This window comes from Crinia signifera, chromosome 2, assembly GCF_055691185.1.
Source record: "Crinia signifera chromosome 2, ASM5569118v1, whole genome shotgun sequence".
NCBI lineage: Eukaryota > Metazoa > Chordata > Amphibia > Anura > Myobatrachidae > Crinia > Crinia signifera.
The window spans coordinates 336594039-336615648 of NC_139218.1; the positions used below are offsets into that span (position 1 = coordinate 336594039).

At 43.4% G+C, this 21610-nt stretch overlaps 1 long non-coding RNA gene across 1 annotated transcript in view; it reads right to left on the reverse strand.

Moving 5' to 3' along the window:
• The window catches only part of LOC146057808 (uncharacterized), a 135492-nt gene that overhangs the window by 105439 nt on the left and 8443 nt on the right, over nt 1-21610 (reverse strand). Inside the window, exon 2 of the long non-coding RNA XR_014469780.1 lies at nt 16052-16137. This is a non-coding gene — a long non-coding RNA (uncharacterized LOC146057808). The remainder of the gene's footprint in view (nt 1-16051; nt 16138-21610) is intronic.

A 21610-nucleotide genomic window follows, 5' to 3' on the forward strand; every position in this document is an offset into this window, starting at 1 on the left:
CTCTAACATGGAGCAATGTCGCTATTTCCAGCGTGTGAAGCTCCCATCATCCTCACTCACTATTTCATCTCTAGGGACAGGATGTTTTGGAAGATGAAAGGGGAACTAATCTCAGCCCTCAATTACTTCCATACTTCTCTCTCTTTATGACCAGAATCCCTTTTAGGAAAGGGAGGAGGGGGGTTGTGTTTCTCCGTCCTCTTGGATGGATTTCTTTGTATGCCATCTGTTTTGAACTAAAATATAATGTGATCAAACTATAACATTTTAAGCAAATTCAGATGGGTACAGTCCTACAAAGTAAAGGTGAGAGCAAGCTCAGAATTACAGTAAATAGCACTCAGATCTCTCACAGAAAGTTATAGATCCAACATCGCTCCAATACCTACATGACCCACACGGCATTATGTGCAATGTCTTAATAATCCATTACGGCATAAATAGTTGCCTTTGAAATAAAAGAATGTGGTTCTGGCCCCTGGGACTCCGCAAAGACATTGTTTTTATATTTTTCTCATCTACTCCAGGCGCAAACATTATTATAGATCTATCAGTGTACTGCCGAGTTATTTCCACCATGTCAATGGTATAGGTCTGGCATGACTGACTTTCCTACAAATATACTTCTCCATTGTCGTACACACTGCTATGCCTGACATCATTTATCCGTCATCAGTCATAATGAGAACTAGAGAAACAAAGTTTTGGGCAGAAACTTGGCAGTTTAAAGTGGACCTGTCACCATGAATTAGCCGTATATCAAACTATTTGTTTATCCATTTGTTTATCTAACTTGCCATTTTCCCCTCCAGTAATATTCTAGAATTCTTTAGGTTTGCATGCTTAGAGAACTCAATCCATTTATTTAGCTGGAAGAATCAGTTTATAAACCATCTCTTTATTCATAAGCCAGTAGATACTGTATATAATTGTTTAGACGGCAGGATCCCCATTCTTTTGCACTAGAGATTGGCTGTACTGACTCACCCAATCAGAATTCAGCACTTATCTATTCTTGAGCATGTGGTTAACCCTACTATATAACTTCATTGGCCAGGTGCTGGATGCCGATGCCGAGATCCCAACTGCCCGACAGTGGGGATCGGGTACACATACTCCATAGAGGGAGAATAGAACCTGTGGCGAGCAAAGTGAGCCACCAAGCTCACAAGGGGCTCTTTTGCCCTCCCCCCGTCGGAATACCAGCGGCCGGGATTCCAATGTTCTTATACTGACAATCAGGATCCCGACTGACGGCAAGTCATACCGAACCCAATTAACTAACACCTAGTAATATTTCACTGTTACCATAACAATGCACTGAGGGCGTTCCACCAATGCACTTGTCTCTTTTATAACTTATCATTGTCACACACGATCAGTATAGGTGTCCACTCTGCCCTTCTGAGAACACGGAGGGTGCCCTGGGTGGCTGAAGCAGCATCACCAGGCCCCGACCCAAACTTTATTCTGGTGCTTGGCAAGGCCTGATCCACCTCACAGTGGGACTCATGAACACTGGGGAAAAATAAGCCTGCTCTAAACTGCAAAGCTCACCCTTTCAGGTTGTGTAATTTGGGGCAGGTGGGAGGTTCTTGTGTCAGGGGGTATGGGTCACAGGGTTGACAGAACTTAGGACGACAGGCATTAGGTCAACCTCTATAGGTCGATAGTCACTAGGCTGACACTCATTTAATGCCCACTTGGATAGTAAAGTATGAAAAATCTAAAAAAAATACACATGAACAACGCATATCGACCTTTTTCATGTGGATCATTTAACTGTCGGCCTAATGCTTGTGTCGACCTACTGACAATTTCTCTTTGCTTGTTGCTGCACTGTTACCACAAAAAAATCCTAGTGTACGCAAGTATAGCTGGCCAGTAAAGCTGAATCTGATTCTGATAATAATACTACTAATAATAACATACCTCCCAACTGTCACGATTTCCGTGGGAACGTCCCGATATTCGGGGACGTTCCTGTGTCCCGCCCGGGGCTGCCATTGTCCCGCGGTGGGGGGGGGGCAGTTGGGAGATCCCCCCAGCTTGCCGAGAATAGACGCTGTGCGCATGCGCACAGCATCTATTCAGCGCCGACGAGCGGCGAAAACGGGGCGTGGCCGGAGTTCGCGTCACCCCGTGAGGCCACCCCCCCTTTTCTCGAGGCCACGCCCCCTTTTCGCTTCGCCGCGCGAACGTCCCGACCTCCCAACTTCAAAAGTTGGGAGGTATGATAATAATATTAAAAAAGGCAGGTTATTTTTGTAGGCTCAACCAATATTCTGTCTAAATCAGTGGTCGAAGTGGGGCGGTATACGGGGGTATGCCATACCGCCACTTTAATCTGAAGATAAAAAAAAAAAACTTTTTTTTCCCCCTCAGGATGCTCTCTGATCACTCAGCAGCGCATATTGTGCTTTTGTAATACCCCTGTACAACGGGGCAGTCTGGCAGGGGACGTTGATGGACAGGGGGGTGTCCGAAGGTGCGCACTATATTCACTCTTTACTTTTCCATACCCCCACTTTAAAATTTCCATACCCCCACTTCAAAATTTCCACTTCGACCACTGGTCTAAATTAAATAATAAACAAAAACAAGGCATTAAGCAGATTGGTCAGGCATTCCCAATGAACTCGCAGACTGCCTCATCATGGCCTCAGCCCAAAATGGCTCCCACCACTGCGTCTATGCACTGCGCACACTTATATCTCTGGATGAAGGCTGGCCAAGCATTCACACCACTTTGAATTCCCAACAGTTTTACCACTTTCTATACCTCATTAAATAAGCCTAAGGACCTAAATTCCAAATGCTAGATCTAGTAATAACAATTATAATAATATTATCAATACTTCAACCTACAATAAGATTCCCTTATAAATCTTAAAATCTGGATTTAATTTCTAACACAGTTACATTAAAAAGCAACGGCATGCATGAAATAGCAGCAGTAAGGCTTGATGGTTGAATTGCAAATTCTGGCATGAGTCCATCCTCATCCTCGTCTTATGCATTTCCTCCAGAACTAATATACAACCCTGGCTTTATTTTACCAGTTCTAACATATGAACCAAATTGTTTATAGCAGCGTAAGTAATGGTTGGTAGTTACGTTAAGGGTGGCAAGATATCTGGACATTTCACAAAATATAGTTATACAGTGTAAAATAGATGAAGAAATGCATAACATGCTCAACGCTTTCTACACCACAGTTGCTGTGCTTATATTTCCACCAAAATTAGGCCTGAGAAATCATTGGCTGGATCTTGGCACTAGGCTGGGTATCCGCGGTGCCTGGCTAAACGGTAATTTGGCGGGTGGGGGCTGTGTTTTTTTTAAAGTGGCATAAAGTGGCATACAGTAGGTGTTTATTTGTGTTAATGGACAGACAGATGTGTGTTTGTGTTGTTGTGACAGAGGTGTGTATCTGTATTTGTGTAAAGTGACATGTGTGTTTGTGTAATGTGACAGGTGTGTACTGTTTCTGTGTGTTTTTTAAATTAAGTATATTGGCCCAATGTACTGGCCTCTGAGTTCACTGGCTGTGTGGGGTGCTGGCTGAACTCAGAGGTTCTTTTAAAGAGGCAGACATTTACAAGGAAAAACCATGCATTTTAAATGATTGCCCTTTTAAAAAAAACCTCAGAGTTCAGCCAGCACCCCACACAGCCAGTGAACTCAGAGGCTAGTACATTGGGCCAATACTGTATACTTCATTTAAAAATATACTTATTTTACACAAACACACAGAAACCATACACACCTCTGTCACTTTACACACATACACACCTCTGTCACAACACAAACACACAAGTCTGTCCCCTAAGAGGCTAGTTAGTACATTTGGCCGCATGTTTTTTTTTTTTTTAAGTGAAAAGGTATGTGGGCAGACCCCATGGTGGCTTGGTGGAGCCAGCGGTGATGGGTCTGTGGCGAGCGCTGGGTCCAGGTTGTTTCTGTGCTGACAGGCAGCAGCTGCTCTGGCAGGTCTCTGCTGCTTATGCAGGGGGCAGCTACTGCACCTGCCTGTCAGCGCAGAAACATCCTGAACATAATACTCCCCACAGAGCCTGGCGGCACTGGCTCCGCCAAGCCAGTGCCTCACCAACCACAAACCTCACCGCACGTCACTGTTACACTGTTACATTTTTTGGGGGAAAAAAGGAATGGGAGATACATTTACATTGAATTATCAGCACCATTTCCCAGCACTTTACCAAGTATAGTAGCTCTTACTAACTGCTTTGGGATCATCTACATTTGGATATGACATTTTAAAGATTCCTCTCAGATGTAGCAGTACACACCCACATGCCTAGGTGCCACGTTCACAAACTCTTTTCACAATCTCTCCATATATGGAACTAGACACGCCCTTTGGGTGGAGCATGACACACCCCCTCAATGGGGCGCTGTGCAAAATTCTACTACCAACTATAATCTCCCTGAAACTAGTTTTCAAAAGTAGGCAAGTATGGTGTTACCATGCCATCTTGGGGTATGGTTAAACCTCTTTGGTAGGTCTGCACCCCCAGACAGGACTGTACCCTACTGTGCAGATTGTAGATGTCCTCACCACTCAGCTCTCTAAATCAAAGTGCATGGATTTGTAGAACAAGATGACTACATTTGCAGAATAACATACGTTTAAAGTTTTTGGTAGAGAAGTTGAGTAAAGCAAAAATATTCTTACTAGTTACAGAGTATGCACATTCATGTGCAAACAAAGAACTACAGAGGTAGAACCTGTACATTATGTTTAATACGCTCCTTTCTTAGCAAAAAGGAACACAGCCAGGGGAGGCTCCAGTGGTGGGGTTGCAGCACAGTCCAAAATTCAAATAGGCGAGCAGCACCCACTGTCACCAACTGCCATTCCAAACTGACTCACTGGCAGTTGGAGCGGTTCCCCTATTTGAATTTTGCTGCAGCCTCACCTCTGGAGCTGCCACTGCACAAAGCCATGTAACTGTAAAAATACCTTATATTTCATGGCAGCTTCCAGGTATAATTCTATAGCCCCCATGAGACTGGGACTGTCAGACAAATGATATATTGCATACAAACTGAGCAATTTTGCAAACTATGTCATATGTGGCCAAATCCAGGAGTATGCTCATTTATGGTCTCAGCTACCTGGCTCCCCTCATAGTATGTTAATGGCTGATCCCAGTGGTTGCACGGTAATGTGGCATAATATTAACTGTTCATTGTATTGTGGAGGGAACTATAATGTTACAAAATGTAATAACTGTGGCATGGTAATGTGGCAGAATATAAACTGGGGCATTGTAATGTGGTATAATTTGAATTGGAGGGCAATGTAATGTGGCATAATATGAACTGGGGACATTGTATGTAATAATGTGAACTGGGAATACCTTGTGGCATACAATTTATAAACTATGGATATAGATAGTTTTAAAAATAAACTACGGCACTACTATGGGGCATGATATTAACTAGGGTACTATTGGGCATAAAATTGATGACTGCAGAGCCTTATTCAATATGTTGCTATGGGGCCCATACAGTTCTGGTTACGTCTCTGGCTGATCCTGTGACTTAATGGCAGGTGCATAACACTCCATTGTTAAGGGGCATACACACAGTGAGATTCTGGCTATGGCTGATTTTGACTGTGCAATTTAGAAATAAGAAAGGGATGCCAACACATTGCAAATACCTGGAATTTATTAGGGAATATATTATATATATATATATATATATATATATATATATATATATATATATATATATATATGTGATAATATGTGTTTGCCTCATAGGTTTTTTTTTGTAGGTTTTATTTTCATGCCTTATGGACATGTCACAATCTCGTAGCGTTCCCACATGCACTTGGATCCTCTATGGGTAGTGTGATTTACCCAGGGCTGTAGCTAGGGTGATATGGAGTGTGCCCCCACACACAGCGCTGTAGGGTAGGGGGTGCTGTTGTCAATTATTTGTTTTAATTACTTCCACTTGTAGCTTTACTCTTTGAGGCCAGCATCTCCTGATCGCCCCTCTCCTTCTCTACCTCTTCGCTACCCATCGCTAATACCTATACAACATTCATGAACATAAATTGAGAGCTCTTTGTTATTCAGTAACACTGTCCTTTATTACATTCACAAGATACTGACATACCTGGGATTCAAATCCATCACCTGTGGCAATGCAGCCAGGCTCTATTCATTGAGCTATCTTTCCTTGCATGCAAAGCTAAAGAATTCTATTTGCAGCTCACCTTGTACTATGGGGGAAAAAAAGATCAGTATTCCAGCTAGGCGGTTCTATGTAGTGTGTGGCTGCAATGGACTGGATGTGTGGCTGCACACTACAAAGATCTGCTCAACTGCAATGCTGAGTAGAAGTAGCTTTATATAGTTCGAAAAATCATAGTTTGTATGCAGGACCGAAGAGCTTAATGAGTAGGGTGTTGACTGGAATGCAATAGGTTATGGGTTCATATCCTAGGTATGGCAGTATATTTGAAAGGTGTTATTTAATAATAAATAATAATAATAATGATATTTATATTACACTTTCTCCCAATAGGACTCAAAGAGCTTTACCATTGTCTTTATAGCTCAAAATACAATTAACAGTAGATATCAGTGAAATGCTTGAGTAAATAAGTATGTCTTTAGTCTATTTTTAAAGGATTCTACAGTGGGGGCTTCTCGCACTGTGGAGCAACAAAGTTGAAAGCTTGAACCCTAGAGGAATTCCGAGGTTCTGTTAGTAGTCCTTCTTCAGCGGATCATAGTAAATCGAGTAGGACAGTAAGGAATCAGAAGCTGCTGCAGGTACCTTGGGCCCTGTTCATGTAGGGCCTTGAAAGTGAGTAAGCCAATCTTGAAAAGGATTAGCCATTTTACAGGTAGCCAGTGAAGGGCGTAGAGAATGGGAGTTATGTGACTGGAGCGGGGCTGGTTAGTTAATTGTCTGGCGGCTGCATTTTGTACCAGCTGCAAGCGGTGCAATTATTTTGCTGGAAGACCCAGGTAGAGAGCATTGCAGTAGTCTAGTCGTGATAATATAAATGCATGTATGACTTTAGGCAGATCTTCTGAGGGAATTAAGTGCTTGATTCTGGCTATGTTTCTCAGATGAAAGAATGAGGATTTGATTGTGGCTGACACCTGATGTTTAAGTGTCAGGCCACTATCCAGGGCAACAACAAGATTCCGCACATGATCAGTTTTTTAGTGCTGTGCCCCCCAGCGTAAGGCCTGTCAGTTGGCTATGCTGCCGTCTTGTCCTGTGATTTATCATCAGGACTTCTGTTTTATCTGGGTTCAATCTCAGCCAACTGGCACTCATCCACCCCTGGAGCTCAGCTAGGCAGCCATTTAAGGCTGTTATTGTGTTATCAGTGCCTGGAGCAAAGGACAGGTACAGTTGGGTATCATCTGCATAGCAGTGGTAGACCAGGCCATGACATCTGATTATGTCACCCAGTGGAAGCATGTATACTGCAAAAAGCATGGGAGATAGTCAGTACTATTTTTCTGGAAAAATAGGTCCAGGAACTCCAGGTCTGGGGGTGGATCAATTAAATAAATAAATATACATACAATAGAGAGAGGGAGGGAGAGATAAATGTATATATTGTATTTAGAAACAAAGGCACTCACAGGTGACTTTAAAATAAAACTTATCTTATGATAAGTACATTTTCAGTTCCTGATGATGTCATATTTAATTAGAGGTTCAGGAACTGAGTTCCTGCTGGTTCCTGCTGAAAAATAGCACTGGAGATAGTATAGAACCCTGTGGGACACCATAGGACAACGGCACTGGTGGTGAAGAGTATACTCCTGATGAAACTCTCTGTGACCTGCAAGCAATAAATTATTTGAACCAGGTAAGGACTGTGCCACCCAGACCACATAAATTCTTCAGACGCTCAATTAGAATGCCATGGTCAATGGTGTAAAATGCTGCAGAGAGATCCAGAAGGATTAGGATTGAGCAGTGTCCTCTATCCCTTGCATTTAGAAGATCATTGAGCACACACAGCAGAGCTGTTTCTGTGCTATGTCTTCTCCTAAATCCTGACTGGAATGGATCCTAAATGTCATGGGTTGACAGGTGGGTCTCTAGTTGAGTTGCAACCACTTTCTCAATAACCTTTCCTAGAAAAGGAAGGGTATTGTAACTGAATAACAAAGCGCTCTGAAGTTAAGTGCACAAATTAAGTGTTCTATGAATGTCGGAAGGGGGCATCATATCATGGGCTTTCTCTAGGATCAGCTTGGTCATGCCCCCACCCTACGAGGACATGGGCCTTACAGTATTTACAGTACCTATCGAAAAAGGGGGCAACATTTTTTTTGGGGCACAGGGCATCACAAAGTTTAGTTATGGCTCTGTTTTTATCCCTTTATGAACTTCCAGGATGAACAGCCTTTTATACAACTGTATAATAATGTCACTTTCTATATGTATAAGTGGCAAACAGTCCCTTAGTCTATTAGTCCTGCGTACGTGGCCAAACACATGAATAATATAGTGAGATCTTACAGCCTCACTCCTGCACATTGAGTAACCAGCCGATCTGCAGCATAACACTGCGACTGTGCATAAGCTACATTCTGTAGCCCGGAGATCGGATCGAATGATTTTTATCCCCTTCGGTAAAAGTCAGTCTGAACAGACTTATTTCTGCAGATCGCCGAAAAGGGGGAGGGTACTGATGTCATGTGACGTCAGCCACCCGCCCCAAGGCAGGCATTAACCACCTTGATCCCCAGGGGAACACCAAGCATTTTAATGGCGACGCACATAAAATGCTAGGCTTTCCCCTGCTGCCACCCCCTGCCTGTATAACTTACTGCAGCCGCTTGCTCCCGGGTTTGCGCATGCGTGTATTAGGTGGTGAACATGCGCAAATACCCCCACCATCGGACACAGTCCAAATTCGGACCTGAACTAATGGGTCTCAATCGACCCATTTATTTCTTTGGCTAGATATGCTTTATGATCTCACATTGGTGTTAATACTGGATACATTGTTCGCTGGAATCTCTTCTGCCTTCAGATAAGAACACAATTTATCTGACTCTTCTTGTTAAATTCTTATTACTGGTGAGTGAATATTTGCAGAGCATATGTTTCCAAGCAGTATTACAATGCTCTGCAAGCTCGCCAAAATGTTGAAAGGGTCACCGACATAGCTTTGGGAACTTTGCAATAAACAGACATTTCTTTTTGATAAATCTTCTGTGTTTACAAGCCTTGCTTCCCACCCACATATGTTTAGAGATGATTTTTAACTCCTTGCTGTGTCAGATTCCCATATACTAAATATATTGCGGCCAACACAATCTGCTGTGCTAATGATTTAAATACCAGGTTACATTGTCCCTCTGCAGACCCCAAATGTCATGCAGGTGGCTGTACTATAGTTAAAAGAGACCCATGATTTAAAGTTGTCTGAATGAGGCAGAAATGTGTTTCGTCAGTTGTCCTTCCCCTTCTGGCCTACTTCTCCCAGGTCTCAATTCCAGTCTTACTGCAATACTTCGACCCTCTGCCATGCTGTGTGCCACCTATAACAAAAGTTATGGCGGGTGGTGCTACAGTGACTAACTTGGCCTGGCACCATCTCTGCCTACCCCCTTATATGAGCTGGCAGGTGTGACATCACGAGGCAATGTCTGTCTTCTTCCCACCAAGAAAAAAGGAGCCTCAAGGAGAACCACACACCCTTGCAGGTGCCAACTATGACACTGTTGCTAAGCCAGCATAAGGTCTGCATTTGAACTTGAAGGTAGTTGCCACTGCTGTTTTAATCTTTTTTTTTTTCTGGCATTTTTTCAATTAAATAACTGTTTTGTTTTTATAAAACCTTACACTAGTAATAATACTCATTTCTGGCAGTTCCAATCCAACAACAGAGAAGTAGGGTGTCTGAATAGTTACATTGCTGTAATCATATTAGGATAGAGATTAAATAAACTCATCTCTAAAGCTGGCCATACATCAGGACAAGAAAGTTCCAACAAGCCAGCGATTTGGCTGGTTGGAAGAAAAAACGACAGTGGGGCAGGTGTATTAAGCCTGGTAAAGTGATAAAGTGAAAGGTGATAACGCACCAGCCAATCAACTTCCAACTGTAATTTTAAAAACACAGCTAATTGACTGGAGCATTATCACCTTCCACTTTATCACTTTATCAGGCTTAATACATCTACCAAAAGTATGGAAGCAAATAATAAATTATTGGTTTGCTTCTACATGATGAAAAACAAAACAAAAACAGTATTTCCAACAAGTTGAGAAAAGCCCAACTCAACGAAAAGTAGGCAGACATCAGTGCCATCTTTCCCATTGGGCTTAATGAGCATTTGCCCAGGAGACCAAGGATTCTAGGGGCCCATGGCTGATGACCCTCAACCCCCCACCACTGGATTGGGTAAGCACCAGCAGCAGCCTCCAGGCTATTTGACCCGCTATGCTTACCGACCCTGCTTGTGGGCGTCTCCTGTGAATGACAGCGCGCCCAGCGAGTCCCTTATCAGTGTGCCTTTCCCGACACTGAGGAGTGGAGAAGCTTGCGTTGTGACAGAGTTGTCCATCGTCCTGAGAGTCCTGGCAGCTATCCCCGCCGGGTCTTTGCCCCGTCAATCACCGAGAGTTCCTATGTAGCGCCGCATCGCTAGCCCCGCTATAAGCCCTCACAGACTTCAAAGTCTGCACGCTGTGCACACTCCTTGTTCTACTGAAGAGAGACCTAAATTACAAGCTACAGGATACAATAAATAACTGCACCATACACCAGTGTACACCTGCCTGTAATACATGTCTGCTATATACGAATGGGTCAGAAGGGGCCCCAGAACATTGCTTTGCCCGGGGGCCTGCACTTCTGCTCAGATGGCCCTGACAGGCATTGTCAGCAGGGGCATAGGGAGGGAGAAGCCGGCGGAGCACGAGCTCCAGGCGCCGAGAGATCAAAGGGCATCAGAGCCTTGCAGCCCGCTCCCTGCTCTGCCTGGCTGAGCTGCGGCTGCCCTGTCCGCCACTATTTTCAATAAAGTCTCCTGCTGGACCAATAGGCGCTTGTGGTCCAGCAGCAGCCAATCAGAAGCAGCATTGAAAATAGCAGCGGACAGGGCAGCTCAGCCGGGCAGAGCAGGGACTGGGCGGGGAGAGGGCAGGGGGTGCGGGCTTCAGTCCCCCCTTGGCAATGAGCTATTTAGTCCCCCTTGGCAACAAGCTATTTAGTCTCCCTTGGCAACAAGCTATTTAGTCCCCCTTGGCAACAAGCTATTTAGTCCCCCTTGGAAACAAGCTATTTCAGTCCCCCTTGGCAACAAGCTATTTCAATCCCCCTTGGCAACAAGCTATTTCAGTCCCCCTTGGCAACAAGCTATTTCAATCCCCCTTGGCAACAAGCTATTTCAGTCCCCTTGTCAACAAGCTATTTCAGTCCCCTTGTCAACGAGCAATTTCAGTCCCCCTTGTCATCGAGCCATTTCAGTCCCCCTTGTCAATGAGCAATTTCAGTCCCCCTTGGCAACAAGCTATTTCAGTCCCCCTTGGCATCGAGCATGAAGCCCCTTGGCCTCAATCCTGAAGCCCCTTGGCCTCAAGCATGAAGCCCCTTGGCCTCGAGCATGAAGTTCCTAGCAATGAGCATGTAGGTAAGTGGTACTTATGTGTCAAATGTTTAATGGGCATTACGGTTTGTTATATAGTATGTAATGGGCATTACGGTGTGTTATATAGGGCCTTATTCTGGTCGGTGCGGCCGGATCCGATTATGCGGCCAGGACCGTGCGTGCGAAACCCCGCCTTCCATACGGATCGCCAACTCCGTCCGTACGCGGTAAGAAGCTGGCTGAACGGACCGCACGTGTATTTTACACGGAATACGCCTCCTCCATCTCAGGGAACCTCCCCCATCATTCGATGGTCGCAGACCATCGAATGCAGGACCGAGTGCTCTATCAGCTACCGCAACCTCAGACCACACGGACATTTTTCCGTGCAAAAGCAGGGATCTGGGCGGGCAGCTGACATCCGGCGACGTCATATGTCCTCCCCCCTACACGTGCGCCACGGCCGCATTACCATACGTACGCCCAGCGTTTGCATGGGAACGTCCATAAAACGCGGGGCGTATGCATATGGTAATGAGCCCAAATAGCCCTTCACGCCCCTCTCCACCCCCTGTTCGGAGTGTTCACATATCATGCGGGACTTGGCCGTACGCCCCGCTCGCACATGCGCAGAGACGCCTCTGCACATGCGCAGACACAAAACATCGGCGGCCCGAACGCACGCGGATATATCCGCACCAACCAGAATAAGGGCCATAGTATGTGATGGGCATCATGTGTGGACTTATGTGTAATGGGTATTACAAAGTTTGTAAAAATATGCAACAGGCATTACGGTGTGTGGTATAATGTTAGTCCGCGCCCTCGCCCACTTCAAATGGGGGGGCGCGAAACATGCCCTTGCTCCGGGGACCGTAGCACCTAGCTATTCCACTCGTTGTCAATGTCCACCTACTTTTATCACAGTCATTTCTGCTGATGCCTCTCTGAATCCTGGCACCACTAGGACAGATGGAGGGCCAATGCTTTGGGGACCCAGTTTGGAGTGGCGGTGTTGGGGAGGGGGGGGTTTAGGTCCTTGCCAGAAAGATGCTATTTCTGCTGCATCTTGATGCATCTTCCTACAGTGTCCTGGCATCAAAGCTTCAGTAGATGGAGACAGCAGCAACTCAGCCAGCAAAAAATGCATCTCTGATTAAAAATCACCCTGAACATATCAATATTCCTACCTTGATTTGATCACATGCAACCAGTACTATTATTCAGGAAAAATAATAGAGAGAGGGAGAGAGATAGATGTGTATATTGTATTTAGAAACAAAGGCACTCACAGGTGACATTAAAATAACACTTATCTTATGGAAAGTAGATTTTCAGTTCCTGATGATGTCATATTTTAATTAGAGGTTCAGGAACTGAGTTCCTGCTAGTTCCTGCTGAAAAATACCACTGCATGCAACGCTATATGGAATTGATTAAAAAGTATTTTCCAGCATTTAGTTAGATAGAAAAAATGCCTAATTCCTCCAAATGCACATGGCACCTCTGATTCCATCAGTACAGAGATAAAAGCAGCCCCATAGGGTTCATTTATGGGGTTTCCAACACATACATATTTAGTAGAGCACATAATATTACTTTTCCAAGTACAATTTTGGAAGTACAAGACTGCAACATAATATAATTGTGATGTATAAATGTAACTGTACAAGCTCTGCTCGTATTAGAGTTATAGGAAACATGATCATCTATGAGTAATGCAGCCCCAGGGTCTTATCTGCAGTATAAGACAAGGAAGCTGTGGAATGTCCTGTATTTAGGGGCAATGAGGAACAATGTAGCAGTGCGGGTAAGGTTTGCGCAACACTTCTCAGATCATCAGACTAATTTGTCAGCTTTCATATATATATTCCATATAGAGAGAGAGCATGACATACTGTACTTTGTTAATGGACAACTAATACAGGTCACATTCTGGAAAACATTATATATACCGTATTATTTCTGTATTTGCAGAAAAAAGTATTTATGTATTATTATCACTTCTGGCTTGTATAGTATCCGGGAGATCTATAGAGAGAGACGGCCAGTTACTACAGCCGTTTCCCGCTCCTTCATGCCGCAGCCTCCCTGCTTCCAGTGCTGCTCACGCGTGAGTCGCTCTACGCACTTTGGGGTTTATTCTAGTTCATTCTTTCTGACAAAATCCTTCTTAGATGGACAAAACCATGTGCACTTCAGGGGGGGCAGATGTAACATGTGCAGAGAGAATTAGATTTGGGTGAGTTTTTTTGTTTCTGTGCAGGGAAAATACTGACTGCATGATTTTACACTGCAATATAGATCTCACTTTGAAGAAAAACCCCACCCAAATCTAATTCTCTCTGCACAAGTTACATCTGCCCCACCCGCAGTGCACATGGTTTTGTCCATCTAAGAAGGATTTTGTCAGAAAGAATGAACTAGAATAACCCCCTTTGTTACGGAGCTCCTGCCCGATCACTGTGGACAGTTGGCGCTCCCAGGCAGACCTGTCGGCAATGACACCTCCCAAGCCACCGCGGGGTCTGCGGCACCATTGTTACGCCACTGTGTACACACTCACTGATCGGCCACACCACAATACATCGGTCTATGTCATGTACCCGAATGGGCATTTGAATCTGCCTGCTTTGATATCGACATGATATATCTATGAATGACATTGTTCCCAGACATATTGCTGATGAATACACCACCTGCTTGGGTAGGGTGTATTTTTTTGTGATTTTAAATTTTTTTTTTTAAATGAGAATGCATCTTAATCGGAACATGATGTTACTAGTCTGTATATGGAATACCAGAGAACTTGGATTGGAAAAAAGCGGTGGCACCTTGTATACAGATTCAGAGATTCAGTTGCACACAGATATTGCATGCAACGGAGCTTCTGAACCTCTATGCAAAGTGCTACAAAGTAACAGCCACAGTTTTTTTACAAGTTCTGTTCTTCTCAGTATAAAGACTCATTCACACACAGTATACAGTACAGCAAAGTGTCACATAGAAAATGAATCAGCAGTGTCTCCTGGTGTGTTGTAGCTGCATCTTAAAATGGTATAATGAGGGACTTCCTTCCAATTCATCCTAGAAGCCCAGTGGCCACCTTCTGGTGCTCCGGCACAGTGAATCGCATCACCGTGACCTCAGCCAACTAAAAAAATGCTGTGATTCGTGGCATTTGGCAGAAGGAGGAGGAGCCATAGTTATGCTATTTACAGCAAATTGTTATCATAGCCCCACCCACTTGACAGGGAAAATGGACAGGATGCGGAAGATCTCCTCGAAATTCAGGATATTTCTGGAAGTATGGGAAACTGTAAATAAGCAAAAGATCGTATGCCAATATATATTTGTCTAGTAACATTAATGGCAAGTTCCACTTGTATGTATCTAAAATGCTACATAAAAAAAAAAAAAATTCACACCTATTTTACAAATTCACTTGGCGCTCAAAGGTTAAGCTTTAAGTTTCTGTTAGTACTAAATAAGAGCAAATCAAACACAAATTAAGTATAAAGCTCTGACATGCACTGATCAAAAGGTGAAAACGTTTTTGGTACATTCTATTGTAGAAAATAATGCCTTGACTGTATATAAATGATGAATATTACATTGTCTCATTCTATTATCTTATTTTAACAGATATGACAAGAGTGGCCATCAAAAGGACTATCGGAAAAAAAAATAAACAGCTTCATCCGATGGCTGCAATTTGCTACGTCCCTCACATCTAATGGACTGTACAAGATGTTACAACTGGGATAATGCTTTGGAAGACCAATAATAAAAGAGGATCTCTAGCATCTGATCCATGGCACCTTCATTCAGCTGAGCGTTTCATTCCACAAATTCAAAAATCAACTATGGACACACAACCACTTGTAAGGATATCCTGTGGAAGTTATTTATTAAGGAAAAGAAACAGGAAACAAAATAAATTAGCAACAGCCATAACGCATCATTTTCTTTGTAATGCTAATTTCTGGCAGTATTGAGTCCAGGCAGTACCCTGAGGATCAGCTTTCTGCCCGCACGGTTCCTCAAGCTTCAGAGACAAGTTTCTTGCTTTGCATTTATCTCAGGCTTTCCACATACAATATATGGTATAAGGAGGGCCTCCTGTATAGTCTGCTCCAAGCTTAGGCAAGCAATGGCCTGTGCACATTTCATACAGACAATGAATAAGTCGGTGAACAGCAGGGATCTTGCTTAAATTTGCACCAGAAAGATATATAATTTGGAAGGGATAAGGATGGGGGGGTATTAAATTAAAGAGGCAAAACATTATATTACACAAAATGGAAGATATTTTATATTTCTGTAATTTTTGCTTGGAAATAAACTTATTATGCATTGTCACAGGCAGATATGGCCAATGCTGTCCTTACATAGCAGTATAGTGTCAGAATATAATGTCACTGACTTACTTAATCTTCTGCCTTGCTTGATGGTTGTTTTGCGGTTATTCCACTGTTGGCGGAAATCTGTGAATATCTATGTGTTGTCTGAGAAACTGAAATAGAGTAAGAATTAAACCTTTATTAGACATTTTTTTTTGCAACTGTTTTTAAAGTTTGTAAATATGAAAAGAGCAGTGCTCTTATATTTAGTGAGACATTGGCCCTTATTCTGGTTCAATCGCAAAGGCAAATTCCTTCTTAAATGGACAAAACCATGTGCACTGCAGGTGGGGCAGATGGAACATGTGCAGAGTTAGATTTGGGTGGGGTTTTATGCCAAAGTGAGATCTATATTGCTGTGTAAAAATAAAGCAGCCAGTATTTTCCCTGCAGAGAAACATAATAACTCACCCAAATCTAATCTCTCTGCACAAGTTACCTCTGCCCCACCTGCAGTGCACATGGTTTTGTCCATTTGAGAAATAATTTGCGTTTGTGAGTGAACCAGAATAAGGGCCATTATTTTATTCAGAAAGAGGCACATTTCTGTACCCTACAGCAAAGGTTTTTAATGGGTAAATTTGCTAAGATGGGAGTTCTATTGAAGATGGGATGTTGCCCATAGCAACCAATCAGATTCTATATATTATTTTCTAGAATGGGGTAAATAAATAAGCAGATTCTGATTGGTTGCTATGGGCAACATCCCCTCTTCAGTAGAACTCCCATCTTAGTTAATTTACCCCTAAAGGTGCGTACACACAGTGTGATGAGGCAGCTGGCCGATTTGGCTTATGAGTTTATGGCAGCAGCGTTGCCCGAATCAAAGGAAAGCGGATGCCATGCCTTTTATGCAAAGTCCAGCGCATGCGCAGAAGAGTCTGACCGCTAGAGCGCTGTGATGTGCGCTGAGGCACAACAGCCGGAAGAGAGGAGTGTGGCAGAATGGAGGAGGCAGCACACAGACCTCCTCCTCTATAAAAGCGTCACTACCGATTTGGACTATGGCCAAATACGCTATGTGTGTGGCAGAGACAATATTGGCTTGCCTGCATGGGCTATTTTCCCTTGCGATACTGATGCCACTGAGCCACTATATAGCCAAAATCGCACCATGTGTACATGGCTTTAGTGTCCCCATGTACATGAAGCAGATGACTTCTTATCTCCTCTGGCTTACTGATGCTCCATCTATCAACCAGACCATGAGTGCTGTAATAACCAGACCATGAGTGCTGTAATAACCAGACCATGAGTGCTGTAATAACCAGACCATGAGTGCTGTAATAACCAGACCATGAGTGCTGTAATAACCAGACCATGAGTGCTGTAATAACCAGACCATGAGTGCTGTAATAACCAGTCACTGGCTTCTGTTTTGGTTACAGTATAGGGAGTTTCAGTAATGCAGAGAAGGATAGGAACTGTTTGCTGCCACATTTCTGCTGCATTGGGTGTTGTGGTTCAGTAGATCTCAGCAAATGGTCAACAAGAAAAAGGCAGTCAGTAGAAAAGGTCTACATGACAATGGTCAGCACAAAAAAAAAAACGAGTTAACACAAGGTTTTTTCATGTAGTTTTGATATTTTGTCTGATCTGGGCCAAATTAGTGGAAACATGTACCCTTTGCTTGCCACATTTTGGGCTTCATTCCGCTACCGCTTTGTTCGCCATTATCCCCAATCCTATCCCACATGGATCGTGGTGATCACTGTCGCGTCGATCATTGATCTATGAACTAGGTACCTACTGAAATGGTCAGATACATCATTTCAAGGGTGGACATTAGAAAAGGAAATAAGTGTTCATGTTCTATAATCGTATCCAGGGGTGCTCATGCGGCGGTGACACAGTACTTCCCTTTTTTAGTGGTGGTTGACTGTAGACCTAGGCACTGTCAATGTAAACAATCCACACGGACCACACCCAATTCCCATACAGTGTGGAAAACATAGACCCGAATATTCAGGTGAAAACACAGCAGCATGTGCCTCCTCCAGGGTTCCGGATGGTAGGTTCACAGTCAATTGCTCGACCAGTACAACAGGTCAACATGGTCAGAAAGTCACCCTGTACCGGGTAGACAGTACTTACATTAATCCAGTGCAATAGGTCGACAGATTCAAATGGTCAACATGACAATGGTCGACACACATATGGTGCATCCTTTCATTATATACCATCCACGTTGATGACTGGGAATAGTAACCCGGGCACTATTCCCCAAATGTGGCCACGTGAGGGGGTGTGGTACACTTGTTAGGTTCACACAATGGTAAATGGTACCCCCCCCCCCCCCCCCCCCCCAAAAAAAAAAAATAAAATTCCACATTTTCTGTGTTGACCTTATAAACCCAGGTGTCTAAATTTTATGTCGACCTAGTGACCCTGTCAACCTTTTGCATGTCAGCTATATGGGGTTGACCTTTTGGCTGTCGACACAATAAACCACACCCCCCCCCCCTCCTCCATGCTTCTTAGAAGAAAATAAGCATTTGGGGTTTAGTTATCCTTTAAGGTTTGCCTTAAGCGCTTACTATCCATTGGGGCAGACAGCCACATTGTGGTAGATGTATGAAGCAGTGATAAGGAAGAAGTGAGCCAGAGGAGAAGTGGCACATGGCAACCAATCAGCTGCATTGTATAATTTTATACTATGCAAATTATAGATGTTACTTCAGTGCTGATTGGTTGCGATGGGCCACTTCTCCCTTATCACTGCTTCATACATCTACCCCATTATTTGGCGGTGTTTCATTTAAATAAAAGGGTTGATAATGGAAATAATATAATCTTGCAACTGTGTGTTTTTCAATTCCTCTGTATTTAAAGCACATATTTAGCAATGTCACCTGCTGTATTTCCCATGTGTGTTCATTTTTCTTTAAAGTGTACAAATTCAACTATGCCTTAAAAAGAGCCGTTATTTCTGTATGCCTAATAATGCAGTGTGTGTGAATGTCACCAGGTACACATTCCCTGTTTTTAATCGAAATAAATGTTCTGCTGCCTTATCTATTATCTGATTGTTCAACACAAGGGATTTACAACTGAATATGGGGGAGATTCTCTAACAATCGCGGCCCAGCTCCGCCCCCCATCGCATACATAATTATCGCATATGTTCCATGGTCGTGCGGGGCAGCAGGGGGTCGGTGTGGGGCGGCGGTGGGTTGCGGTAACCCGGTGGGGGATGCTTAGAGCATCCCAAAATGCGGTAAAAACCAAGATAACGGGTTTTTACCGCATTTTAGTTTAGAGAATCTCCCCCATGTCAGTAATTTAGCACCAATTCCATAGCCCAGGTACTGCTCTATTATTATTATTATTTATTAACAGTTTCTTATATATCGCACACATATTCCACAGCGCTTTACAGAGAATATTTGAACAATCACATCAGTCCCTGCCCCAGTGGAGCTTATATTCCCGACCACATGTACATGCACACACAGGCATTCTAAGGTTCATTTGTTGGGAGCCAATTAGCCTACCAGTATATTTTGGGATTGTGGGAGGATACCGGAGTACCCGAAGGAAACCCACGCAAGTACGGGGAGCATATACAAACTCTGCACAGTTAGGGCCATGGTGGGAATCGATCCCATGACCTCAGTGCTGTGAGGCAGTAATGCTAACCACTGCGCCATCTATGCGAGTACTGTCAGATAATGACCCACAATCATTACCTATTTATCCAGAGAACATGGTATAGCCTGGTTTAATAAGTGCTTTATAAAGTAAAGCACATGCAGTACTTGGAATACTGCCATTCTCCTAACACATGTTTGCCTTTTACTATATACACAGTGTATGAATTAAGAAAGCGGTGGATGTTGTAAAGATTGGTCGAGCAGTGGTCCCAAAGTACATGCCGATGCGTTTCATCTAATAAAGTTGTGGGTAAAATCAAAACAAATGTGTCAGATACAGTATGGTACTGATAACTGATGTAAAAGCACTATAGCAAAACATAATATGCGTATTAGAAACTAAAATCATGGACAACCTGGGCCAAATGTAATAGGGTGAGAGTTTCAGAAAGTGAGAGATTTTGGGAGAGTTTTCCCATTTTTTTTAAAGCAGCAATCGACTACATGGCAAAATCAACCTGGTTTTGCCATGTAATTGACCCTCAGATAATCCTTAGTGGCACACGCAGGGGGGGGGTTTCTGAGTACCCAGAAAACCCCCCAGGAGTCTAAGGGCTCTAGTGGTTTCCATGAAAGCTGAGGGTTCCCTCTTTCCATGGGTACAAGAATTTTAAAAATTTGCCCTTCGGAACCGGATATATTTGACTTCAAAGCAGTGGTTCCCATCCAAGCCTGTTAATTGCTCTTCCCAGTCAGATACAGTATTTCAGGTTCTGTCTGACTTATTCCAAAAGCTGGGCCTCTCCCCCTTTGATGGAAACTAGTAGCTTGTCTCTACTGTTCCCAGAACCAGAGATATCACCCTTCCAGCAGCTGGTTACTGCTCCAGCTCCACACACCTGGTATGTAGTTTTATATCCTTGTTGGCAGATTACTCTGCCTCCTGAACTCTGATCCCCTAGTCCCCAATACCATTTGGTAGGTGGGATTCTCTAGTTTTTAATTCCAATAAAATCTAAGAAATCTATTTCCGTGAATTGGAGATATCTGCAGTCAAGCAAGCTGTCCTCCCACCAGAAACTTATGAATAATAAGCCCACTCCACTATACACACCCCTCCTCTGCATATTTAACATCCTCTACCACCCTGGAGGTTATTTATCAGGGCCCCTTCATTCAGCCCAATGCCCCCTTCTCCTACCCCATCTCCCACCATCTGTGCAGTAAAGGGGTAATTAGTGGAAATTAGTGATCCAGGCCCTACACGCTATGCGGTTGATATAATACCCCCTACCACCCGCAGGACATCAAAGCTTCCCCCACCCCTACCACTGGAGGATCGGTAGGGGCCCCAATACATTGCAATGCCCAGGGGTCTACACTGCTGTTGACGCCCCTGTTCAAAGAAGCATAAATATATACATAATACAATGCAATAAGTAATTATTTTTTACACAAAATTCAGAAAGAGTATAAGAATTTTGTGTAAAAAATTATTACTTATTGCATTGTATTATGATTTACAGCTTTTTCGGTCATATTGTTGCCCCTGATGAAGTCATTGTCATGACGAAATGCGTTGGATTTCACTTCAGAACAAATCTATCAATCTACCAGGATTTTTTTTGTAATCACTTGGAAAAAAACATTTGTGTATACTGTCACACCTTGAAAGGTGTTTTTATGTACATTTTACCCATTTTATGTATTAAATATTATACGTGAACTGAATTTGTTTCACTGTCTCAGCGCCCTCTGAAACCCCGTTCTTTTTTTCATATATGTTTCTCTGATCCTGTCTAACAGAGGATCCTTCAGAGGTGCTGCTCTAATCTGTGCGCAGATAGGGGTGTAATATATATATATATATATATATATATATATATATATATAAGTCCTCGGAGTGCCAGCCTCTTCTTTCCAGTATTGCATCCTTTCAGGAAGGGCACCAGGGCAGTTGTTTTCTCAAGGAGAGTGCCGGGCCACAACACCT